Genomic DNA, 12,165 nt, shown 5'->3' on the forward strand with positions numbered 1-12,165 from the left:
CACACCATTCCTGACAAAACCATTTCTACAAGAACCTTGGTGTGGGCCCGGGGGGATTGTCATGCAGAAACAGGAAAGGGCCTTCCCAAAACTGTTGGGGAATGCTGTAGCATTAAGATTTGCCTTCACTGGAACTAAGGACCCTAGCCCAAACCATAAACAACAGCCCCAGACCAAGGGGTGTCCCTATACATTTGGTCATACCGTGTATTTATTTATGCTTTTGGTGTTTACAGTATAGGAAAAACACTAACAGTACGATCTCTTTGCCAAACTTTCACATTACATCTGTTAGAAAGCACGTCTACCTTCTGATGACATGTGGAAATACGGCCTGAAAAGGTTTTTAATATTTGGGAGAACAAATGGATGTAAGCTGAACGTAATTGTACCTAATTGTACCATTGCAGTTTTTGTAGCAGTAATTTTGTAACAGGGCAGCGCAAAATTGCACTTAATTGGACCAGAGCAGTGATAATCCATCCATTTTCTACACCCACTTACTCCTGTTCAGGGTCATGGGCGCGGCTGGAGCCTATCCCAGTGCCAATCTATCACATGGCACACAGACCATTCACTCACCCTTCACTCAATCACTCATACCTATGGGCAATTTAGTCTCCAATTAGCCTACCTGCATGTCCTTGGACTGTGGGAGGAAACTGGAGTACGTGGTGGAAACCCACGCAGACACGGGGAGTGATAAATTATGTAGTAATAAATTATTCTTAATTGTAGCAGTGCAGTGCTAGATTATCTGTATTATACATAATTATACCAGTGAAGTGCTTAATTGCACTTATTTGTACTTAATTGTACCAGTGCAGTGGTAAATTATCTAAATTATGCTCTTTTGTACCAGTGTAGTGCTAAATCGTACCAGTGTAGTCCTTAAAGCTTTGCATGCAGTGCTTTACATAACTGCGCTTAATTGCACTAGCATCGAGCCATCAACAGCTTTTATGGCCGAGCAGCGGGCCCCAGCCCACACTTTGGGAACCCCTGACTGAGCACAACCGAAAACACTGAAGCTGAATCGGCTCCCCCGTGGAAAACAATGAAACGAATCGTTCGTTCGCACCGCGGCGCGCACAGCGCGAATCCACGGTAAGGAGTCCAGACGAAAGTCCGTTTGCACTTTTAAAGTTGACAGGAATCCAGGAAGGATGGCAGAGAAAATTCTGCTGCCGTGCAACACCCAGGTGGGGACTGAGGAGAGTTTCTCCTCTACACTGTGAAATGCTCAGAGATTGTGGAAAAAAATATTAATAAATATTTATATTCATAAATAAATTATTATTATTAATAATAATAATAATAATAATTCCTGTCCAAGGCTGTTCTGTGACAATGAGTCACTGCATTTGGCCCTGGCTGTTCTGCAACAGTGACTCACGTCCTCAGCACTGCTCCATTCACGTACGCGTATCGATCCCTCCCAAAGCTTTGCCCTTGACGCACGCCCTCATCTTCCAACAGGAAATAATCAATCCGCCATCGATCCCGAACCGCTTTCAGAGCGAGGGTCACGGAGCGGTGGGGAAAATGAAAACGATAACGCGGTAGCTTTTTTCAGTTTTCCTTTCAAAAATTCTTCCTTTTCTTTTTTCGCGCGGCACCAATGGGATTCCACGCTGTATAGGTAGTACAAAGGGACGTCGCGTCTGAAGTTTTTTTTTTTTTTTCAAAATAATTAACATCCGTCTTTTAATTTGAGCTGTAGAATAGCTGAGCAAAGTCTGAGCAAAATGGGAAGGAGCTCCAGGTTAATATAAATTCATGTAGAACCGAAAAGCCTTGTTGAGTTCAAAGCCCGTTCAAAGCACTTTTCAGTTATTTTATTTTTTTATTTTAAAAAGTCCAAACACCTTTTTAAATAAAAAATGAGAGCAGAGAGTCAGCTCTCCTTATGTATTTTCCCACTTTTTTCAGACAGGAGGAGAGCAGGGTGATAGATAGTGATGGGATCACAGACATAGAGGGCCGTCAAACTCCTGGCTCGGGTTTGGGAGGGTGGGGTTAAGACCATCTCATCAGTGTATGTTGTAACCACATGTTTATAATCAAGTTATTAATGTTTTATTATACGGGTATAAAAGCCAAACTGGAATATAGAAGTTAATATGCATTTCACATGCATATTTTTTTAAAAACTTCATAAAACTTCATAAAATGTGCATTTGTCACATACCACTTCATGGACTGTGAAACCAGTAACCAATGGTTTACAGCATCCTAAAAACAAAAACCACACAATTATTACTATAATGGTATAGACTATCTGGACCTGAATAGTATTGATATCTGGCTTATTTACGTACCATTGGCATACGACATGCAAGTTTTAGCTGGAGCACATTACAGCATGGTGCTCAGGCAGATCCTGTCAGCTTCCTTAAGGAGGCAGATTGTGTTGCATGAAATGCACAGGAGACTAACACTACTGTAGGAGAAAGGGGCCAGCAGCAAGGCTCTAATTCATACTCGTGTAATTACAAAAGGGTGCTTCTGTGTGCTGTTGTATTGTTGTATTGTACTGTAGTCTGACCAGTGTATTATCATTACTATTACTAGTATGTATTGTAACAAAAACACAGGCATTATTTAACACGCACACACGCACACACGCGCACACACACACACACACACACACACATACACACCATTGCATGATTTACGAGGATGTAAAATAAAATCATGCTAAGCGGAAAAGGCAGGACAGGAGCTACGGTGAAAGCAGAAAAGGCCGACTGGGAAGGGAAGGCATCTCATCTGGGATGGAGTGCTTTCCCACTCATTCACACTTGTTTGCTAGCTCTTTCATTCACACTCGTTTGTGAAGGTTATTGGAGCTGTTGTTCACAGGGCACAACTTATAAACAGATGAGCATCCGGTGTGTGTGTGTGTGTGTGTGTGCATTTCTGAATGCATGTGTGTGTGTGTGTGTGTGTGTGTGTGTGTGTGTGTGAGTGCCTATGTGTGCATGTGCATGTGTGTGTGTGTGTGTGCATAAGTGTTATAACTCATTAAGCACATTAGGCAGGATTCTCCCTTGATTCAGGGCGACTGAATGGCTAGGGTTAACAGTGGATGCAGTATTCCTAAATGAGCAAAATGATAGACATTATTAAGCAATGGAAGAAAAACAGTGCATGTGTGTCTGTGTGTGTGTGCGTGTGTGCTCATGCATGTACATTGGCTTAAGTGTGTGTGTGCGCGCACTCATGCATGTCTGTTGGGATGTGTGTGTGTGTGCGCTCATGCATTGGTGTGCATGATGCATTGATGTGTTCATATCGGTGTGTGTGTGTGTGTGTTCAGTGTGTGCGTGCGTGTGTCTGTGTATGCGTGTGAGGTGGAGGGGGCTCCTTGTGCAGGTCGGGGGGTTTGGAGTTTGGATTAAACACACACACGGTCATAATTTCATTATATTAAAATGAGCGTCAGTCCAATTTTAACAGGGCCTGTTTAAAGTGCCTGGGTGTAACTGAGCTCCAGGGTACAGGCTCCTCTCCTCTCCAGCCTCACTACGAACAAACGAACGAAAAAAGGGAGCGCAGGAAGAAAAGAAGAAAACAGCTGACGTTTCTATGGAAACCTTCGACCGGCACAGAACGTACAAGGAGCAATTTCTCCAAACCATTTTTCCCCCCATTTGATTAATTATGTCTTTGTGTGGGTAAGAAAATTTGGCGGAGGCTTTGACTGTCTCCTCTGGTACAGGGGAAGGCCCTCGTCCTGACAAATGGGGGCATTGTTTGGGGCCCATTCAGCCAGGCCGGGGGTACCGGGGGAGCCGACAGACACAGAAACAAAATGACCGTCCCGTTAATGAGCTGCTGGCTGTCAGAAACGGTTAGGGGCTTCAGAGCCCGGGACAGGGCACGTCGCTATTAGCACGATGATGGAGGGGAGGAGGACGAGGGGGGGGGGGCAATGGAGGGGAAGAAGAGGAGGGAGGGGGGGCTTCAGTGGAGAAGTTTCTGTTTTTCTATCATTCATTTGGTCCATCCCTCCAAATGAAAAACATTCTCTTTTTTTGAGTTAGTGAACACTAGCACAACCTCCGTTTGAAGGCAGTGTTACAGATGACACACAGTACATACACAGATACACACACACTCACTGTACTTACACACGTCACATTTCAGAAAATGCCACAGTATCATTTAGCCTAAGCCAGGGGTTCTCAAACTTTTCAAGTAAATATATGTTTATACTTTATGTCGAACTATATAACTAGTGCGGTGCATGTAGTCTATAATGCATAGTTTCAAAAAAACCCTTTTATATGTAATTTATAATGCTCTTCAACCTCTCCCAAAACCAACCACTGGGTCCCCACCCTATTTTGGAACCACTAGCCTGAGTATCTGGCATTCTAAACATAGAAACACTGCATCTGTGAGTGACAGACAGGTGAACAGAGAGCGACTTATAAGAAAATTATTCGGCTTTGATATGATGTGTGTAAATTCAGCTGATGAGACCAAAATGCACTTTTGAATATTACTTTGAGTGACCAAGAACAAAATAAGATACTAAAAAGATATTAGTGTTCAACAGATTTCATCATCAAATTAGTCAAAGTGTGTAGAACACATGATATACAATATTATCGAATTATTTTCATTATTTTTTAGGCTATTCAAAGGGGTCATGCAAAACTACAGAGAGTGAAGTTAATCAAAAAGCTACTGTAACATTAGCTGGACATGTGATACCTGCTCAGCTGTCACGTCTCACTGTGGAGTGTGTGTTTCACAGGTGTGGATAACAGGACTGCCACAATACTGCTTAACACACAATCACTTTCCCCCATTACTCATGAGATGCAGCTAGCTACTGCAGCCCTTATACCACACACACGCAGGCACGCACATACTGTACACAGACACATACACGCACACACACACACACACACACATATGCAGAGAGATGTATTGTGAAAAATGATACAAAAGGTTTCTCATAATCCATTACAAAAACCTTTTAAATAATCATATAGGTTAAAAAAATCTGTAACATATTTGAATGAACAGTTAAATCACAGATAACACCTCACCTGGTTTCTCAGATCTGAATTAGATGCTGCATTTAATAGGAAAACAAAAACAGCCACGGTGTTACTCAAGGAAGAGGACAAAAGGAAGCTATCTCTACAGGGGAGTTGCCATTCAGGTCAGAGGTCAGTTGTACAATGTGACCTCTGATGTCACCATAGAGCCTTGAGTTCCTGCCATCCTCTCTACCACCTAGATACAGAGGATTCAGGTTGGTAATACGAGTTTCCATGGCTGTATCAAATACAGAACACACACATTGCTAAATTACTCATCTGTGTTTACAGCCTTTGATGGATATTTATACAATGAACCAAACTGGAAAGTTTTTGCTTCAACAGTGGGAAGACAAGTTTTCAAAATAAGAGCGGAGGCATCTTGCGGGACTATAGCATCTGCAATATTTTGCAGAAACTACAGACCTTGTTGAATAAGAAGTTACACCTTCTGATTGGTTGACCAGTGGTTCCTTTATGATGTCATTTGGGCTGAGCTCCACTGCACTTGATCAGAGAGCCTGTAGCATCACAACAACAAAAAAATCAACATCCAACCGGTTCATGAACTTTCTCTGTGCTACAGCGAGCAACCTCTTGAGTACTGAGCAATGGTTCAGAGAGACAGGCCAATGAGGATGACTCTTAGAGATTATATCGCTGTGCGATTTTGGAAGCCACTTCAAGAGCAGAACTGCAAATACTTTGCGCTTTTTTCTCAAATCAAACAGTGTTTCCTTGTTCTTGCCCCACGCTGACCCTTCTGCCATGACCTCACGATAATCAGACCCAATGACAGCTTTGTGAGGAGCAAGAGCTGTTACTAATCGATATGCATTTCCTGTCCAAAAATAACGTATTTTCGCAGTGCGATTATATTTAAGGCAACGTGACCCGGATCACGCCTGGGGTCAAAGGCGAACTCGAGAACATTTTTGCAGCCACACACACACTTTCTCCTTCGCTTTGTGGCCCTGGACTTGGAGGTACAAACGGAGGTACAGTAAAGAGCTAATGAGGTTCGGTGGAAGACAGCAAGGCAGAGAAGAGCCAATGAGATTGAGCGGTTTACCTGGTAGGTTTTCTGTTCATTTCTACCTTTCCTCTCATGTCTCCATTTTTAAAAAAAGTCTATAGAAGATTTACCTGAGCAGAAAGCCTGACAGCTGTTTTCTTTGAAGAAACTTTCAGTCATTTGAGACTCACAGTAAGACTCTGTGATACTTTACTCTTCAAATAAAATACACGACCAAACAGTCAAATTATGCTCATTCATAAAAAAATAAATAAAATAAAATTTTAAAAAACGAAACAAACCTTTGAACAAATTTTTTTCTGTTCCTGGGATCAAAGTAAATGTGTTGCTTCTACTTGTGACGAATTCAGCTCTAAAGCACTGTCAGGAAAGTTAGAAAAACTTCTTTCAGGTTTAGAAGATGAGACGCGCGTAACATGTGATTGAGCAAACGTGGCGTGGGTTAGCCTCATTTCGCCGATAATTACCTGCCGATCAACGAGGCCGATCGACGGGGAGTCGGCAGCGAAAGTCACGGGGGCGCAACGCGTGCAGGCTCCACCGGGGGCAGCGTCACGTTGCGACCCCGGAGATTTAGCCCCGCTCGCGTCTACGAGCCCGAAAGTGCATGTGCGTGCCTGACTCGGCGCTTCCTGAGCCACCGCCAAGCAGGGAGAGCTGATCTAGGATCAGTTTGGCCTTGGGCCTCACAATGGACATGGTCAGGATATGGACAAGGGAAGCCGGATCCTGGATCAGCTCATCTCCCATCCCCCAGGAAACGTTGCTGGGAATCCCATGACCGGATGCCTGAATCCACTTCAGCAAGTCCTGCCAATTTATTTACTCAATTAGGCCAATCACTTATGTGATCTGACATTTCTGTGAGCTACGTTAATGTGAGATACATTTACTGATGTTTTTCATGAACACCAGCTGAAGGCTGTTTGTCCATCCTCGTCTTACATTGGTGTAACCTACCAGTGAGCTGGCTTTGGCGTGTAATCGCATAATTAAGAGCAGAAGTTGGTGTGAAATTGAGAAACGGATATTGGGCTGCCTGGACCAGGGTTCTCCACCCCTGCTCTAGAGCGCCCCTGCCTGGTTGGCAGCAGCATTGTCACGAGTGAGTTCACAGAGAGGGCAGAAAGGGAGGTCTTAGAAGCAGTAAGTGAAGGTGTGCGATTCCATTCCTGCTGACTGGTGTGGATTCAGGTTCTCGTTTCCACCAATAAACCCTGGCCCACTTAGATAAGCAGCTGTGTACACCAACACTGTGTGGACCGCAAAGCTAAATAGCTGTGTACACCAACACCGGTTGGACCTAAAATTAGACAATGGTAAAGAGTTTAATATCCTTCTTCCAGCTCAAATGGCTGAGCTAATTAAATAACCAAGAGCAGTGGTTGCCATGAAATCCAGAAATGGATTCAGCCCTCCTTGCCCACCGCGGTCTTAAAACGACTTCCGGGTCTTTGGGCACCTTCCTGTGAGTCACCGCGAGCTCCGCTGACAGGTCGCGAGCGAGCGGGCGGGCCGTCGGTTCCCCCGGTCCCCGTTCCCGGAGAGCCGCGGGGTCGGCCGGGTTCGCGTCGCCAGCTCAGCACTTAAATGATCGATTAAAAGGGGCTGATTACCCAGCCGGCTCACCTCACCTGCACCCAATCACCCCTCGGGCTAACGCGGCGTCGCTAACCGGCACCCGCGCGGCGCTAGCGTACCTCCCGCCAGCCACAGAATCAGAATAATGACAGCTTTGCATATTTTAACAAGGCGGCGCATTGTTTGCATGCAAACAATACTTCTTATTCAGGCATTTATGAAATAATCCGCGGATAATATTCAGTCCCGCATATTCAACGCTCTTAACGACCCTGGAAAACGAGCAACTCCTTTCTTTGATGCCGCATACTTATGTATTTATTTAAATCTTAAACCGTATATATTTTCCCATCGGTAGTGGTGCAGTGGAGTGTTGCAAAAAAAAAAACAGTAATATATTTCATTTCAATATATTTTGCAGTGTGTTTCATTTCTGAAAGAGCCCACAGGTCATTGCAGCATAGTCTCTAATCAGCAAGCCTCAACATACAGTATATCAGCAGACATTTCACCATAAAATAAGTGCCCAAAAGCTGTAGGAATCTATTCAGCTTATATACTGCTTCTGTCATATACTAATATTCCACAACAGACAAGCACGTCACATGGATTTCCCACTTTTCCTTTTTATTGCAAAACATAAACAATAGCGATATAAGCGCGTGGATGCGATGTTTGGAATGGGGGTACTCTCTCCAGATTGATGGGGTGGGATGGGGTGGGGGGGGTGTTACAGTAAAAGGTCTTTAGTAATCCCCCCCGCCCCTCTTGTCCCGTCCCCGCTCTCTCTAATCCTCTCTGGGGTGAGGAAGCGCGGCTGGTCTTACAGTCAGTGTCCGTGACAGCTGTGTGCTTACACTACCGCGCTCGGGCCACGGTCACAGGACCGGACCGCGAACGGAAACCTTAACAGCCGCAGATGGAGACCCCAGCTACGGGGTAATCACTCCAATAACTGAGGATTAGAGCTAATTCAGATTAACTTTTACATGGCGGAGATTTTGCCCCTCCCCTCTCTCTCTCTCCCTCTCTCTCTCACTCTCTCTCTATCGCTCTCCCATACAGTCAGGACACACACACACACTTGCTTTCAAGATTCCATCTACGTTCATTTGCATTTTGTCTAGACATGACATCACGTTTATCCTTTTGTTTTCCATAAACAATAAGTATTGACCTTGCATTTATTTTTTTTTGGTGGGGGGGGGGGGGGGTGGCCGTTGGGGGGGGCGGGGTGGCACCTCCACTTTCAGTTTAAGAATGTCCAAACCTTTTGTCTCAGTAAAGCGCACAGGGAGAGAGGATTGAGAAAGTAATTACCATCTCCCCCTCTCTACTGATGAGACCTCGTCTGTACCGGGAACAAAAAAAAACAAAATAAAATAAATAAAACGTCCTTCAGGGCATAATGAAAGCTTGCAGTAAGAATGAACCCTTCCACCAGACAATCCAGAGAGGAGTTTATGAGTACGTGTTTCAGAAGGCTGTCCCAGAGCACATTTTTTAAAAAGAAAAAAAGGGACTTTTAAACTGAAAAGCCATGGAGTTCAGAACCTTCTAGATTACGGCTTCATGCATTGTGGTTTGACAAGTTGACTGACGATGTCGTGTTTACGTTGTTCCATAAGGATGCAGTGTCAGCCTGCTGCTTTACATGAGGACGCAGTGTCATCTGCTGCTTTACTGAAGCGCGGGTCAGATTGACCAGCGGTGTAGAAGACCTCGATTACTCGAACCGGACGGCCGCGGTTCTTCGCATCGGTAAACTTTGTTTTCAGAATTTCAATTAGCGCGCGGCAGCCGTTGCCTGGCTTTTAACCGCAGGGTGATCGCGCTCACCGCTCGTTTTTAATGCGCGGGGGGGGGGGGGGGGGGGGTGATTGATAATGTGATCGATGAGTTCCACAGCACGCCGCAGGACCGCGTGCGATCACATGACCGCCCGCTCACAGAGTCACAGGCCGTTAAAACCGCACACTGAAGCAGTGGGGGCCTCTGCATCTTAAAAGCGCCCGTATGTAAGTTCTGAATCAGGTTCGCCAGATCGCAGTCACTATCTGCAATGCGCAGTCAATGTCTGTTAGCACTTCTCCTCACAGTACCCCCGCCAGCTCAGGCCAGTGCAGGCAAGCACGTCCCCTTCCTGTGAAGTTTGTGTGTCACGCCACCTTTTCTTTACACTCCACAGTACCAGGAGGAGCACGCTGCTTATCAGAACCAATCAAAACCAAAGCATTTCCAACCGGCTCAAATTAGTATGAGATATAAGGACACATTATAACCCACTACAGTGAGAACAGGATTCATAGGGACTAGACTTCCTTAGCTTACTGAAGAGGTATCTTGTTTCAGTGGAATGCCGGTGTGTCTCTCTGCATGTGTTTTATACCCACAGAAAAACCATGCCTTGTGGACATCCTAAACTACAATTATAAGATGTATTGTATTACAGTGTTTTATTCCTGTAATACATTCAAGCAGGTCTCTCGACATGAATTTACACAAGCAACGACTTGATGTGATTGGACAGTGATCCGAACGCTCTCGAAGCTTCCTCGCCGCGTCTGACAGACTACCCTCAGGGAGGGAAACGCAGCTCGGGCCCACCTGAGCCTGATATCAAACGATAAACCGCTCCGTGACCGCCTCTCTGTCTGCGTGAACACCGGAGGCCCGCGCTGTTCGTTAGGATTCGCCTGTAAAGTGCTGGTCTGCGATTACTGCAATTAAAGAGCTCTGCCCTCAGTGGCAGGGCCCCTGTCCAATCGGGTTTGTTTAGCCGGGCTGACAGCAGGGGCACAGGGGCAAAAACAGAGCCCCCTTCATTAGGAGCATTGATTTAATGCGCCGCCACTGTCACAACGTACTGACAAGCAGAGACAGGCGAGCTCACTCACGGGCATGCACGCGCACACACACACACATTCAGACACATTCAGACACACACACACACACACACGCACACACACGCACGCACGCACATGTGTAGATGCACGCACACACACACACACACACATTCAGACACACACACACACACACATTCAGACACACACACACACACACACACACACACACATTCAGACACACACACACACACACACACACACACACACACACACACACTCAGACACACACACACGCGCACACACACACACACACACACACGCGCACACACACACACACACACACACACTCAGACACACACACACACGCACACACACGCACGCACATGTGTAGATGCACACACACACACACACACACACACACACACACACTCAGACACACACACACACGCACACACACGCACGCACATGTGTAGATGCACACACACACACACACACACACATACACACACACACACATTCAGACACACACACACACACGCACACAAACACGCGCACACACATGCACAACCACACACACACATATTCAGACACACACACACGCACACACACACACACACACACACATTCAGACACACACACACGCACGCGCACACACACACACATTCAGACACACACAGAGGCACACGCACACGCACACACATGCACATGTACACACACACGCACACAACCACCCAGATCACCCCGCACTCCCATTTAGGCAGAAACTATTTAGACAGATTAGAGATCACTTGTCCAGCTGTCCACACCACCAAACAACTAATGCCATGATCTTTTAAGCCAATGTCTCCTTTTTTAAAGCAATTCAGCCCGTGATTTATGTGAGTCGATGCTCAAAGCAGAGTGACACACATCGGTAAAACCACTCAGCTGCACAAGCAACTAATTAGGGAACGCGAAAGAAGCTGAAAAAAAGAGGTTGGTCTTGATTCCTCATACACAGTCAATATAAATGGTTTCTGTTTTAATATATAAACACTTTATGTCATATTTAGTGTTTTTCAGCATTACGTTGGCAGCAGTGAAGCAAAAATGCATTTCTCATAGCCCTTTCACAATTCGAAGGGATAAAAACCGGCTTTACAATTTTAACATAAGCTGGAAAATATTGAAAAAAAATGGAGAAATCTGAGGCGTTTTTATGTTGAACATCTCAATCCTCACAGGCAAAAATGATGAAATAATCTTTAACTTACTGAAATTATGTCTTGTAGTAATTGTTAGACATACTGCCAAATACACAAAAAACTATTTTTATTCTTCTCAACTGACTGATCTTTGAGCTATGATACTTTTACATTCCAATGTTAGCATTAGTTCTCTCTCATCTTCCTGCTATTGAGATGTAAAGGACAATTTTCATTTTTAATGTATTTATTATTTACAGAAATACTCCACGTACCAGGCAATTAACAACCAGTTATAAGAAAATGATCCATTGATTAATTCATGAAGGTTGTGGCACTTCAGGAAAAACCTTTTTTCCAACAGGAGACCCCCGAATAAACTCTGTCTAACCCCTGGTTATTTATCCCGGAGATGAAATTCAATATTTTCTCTTTGCCAGGAAATCAATGTGGAATTA

This window comes from Anguilla anguilla, chromosome 10 (assembly GCF_013347855.1).
Source record: "Anguilla anguilla isolate fAngAng1 chromosome 10, fAngAng1.pri, whole genome shotgun sequence".
Classification (NCBI taxonomy): Eukaryota; Metazoa; Chordata; class Actinopteri; order Anguilliformes; family Anguillidae; genus Anguilla; species Anguilla anguilla.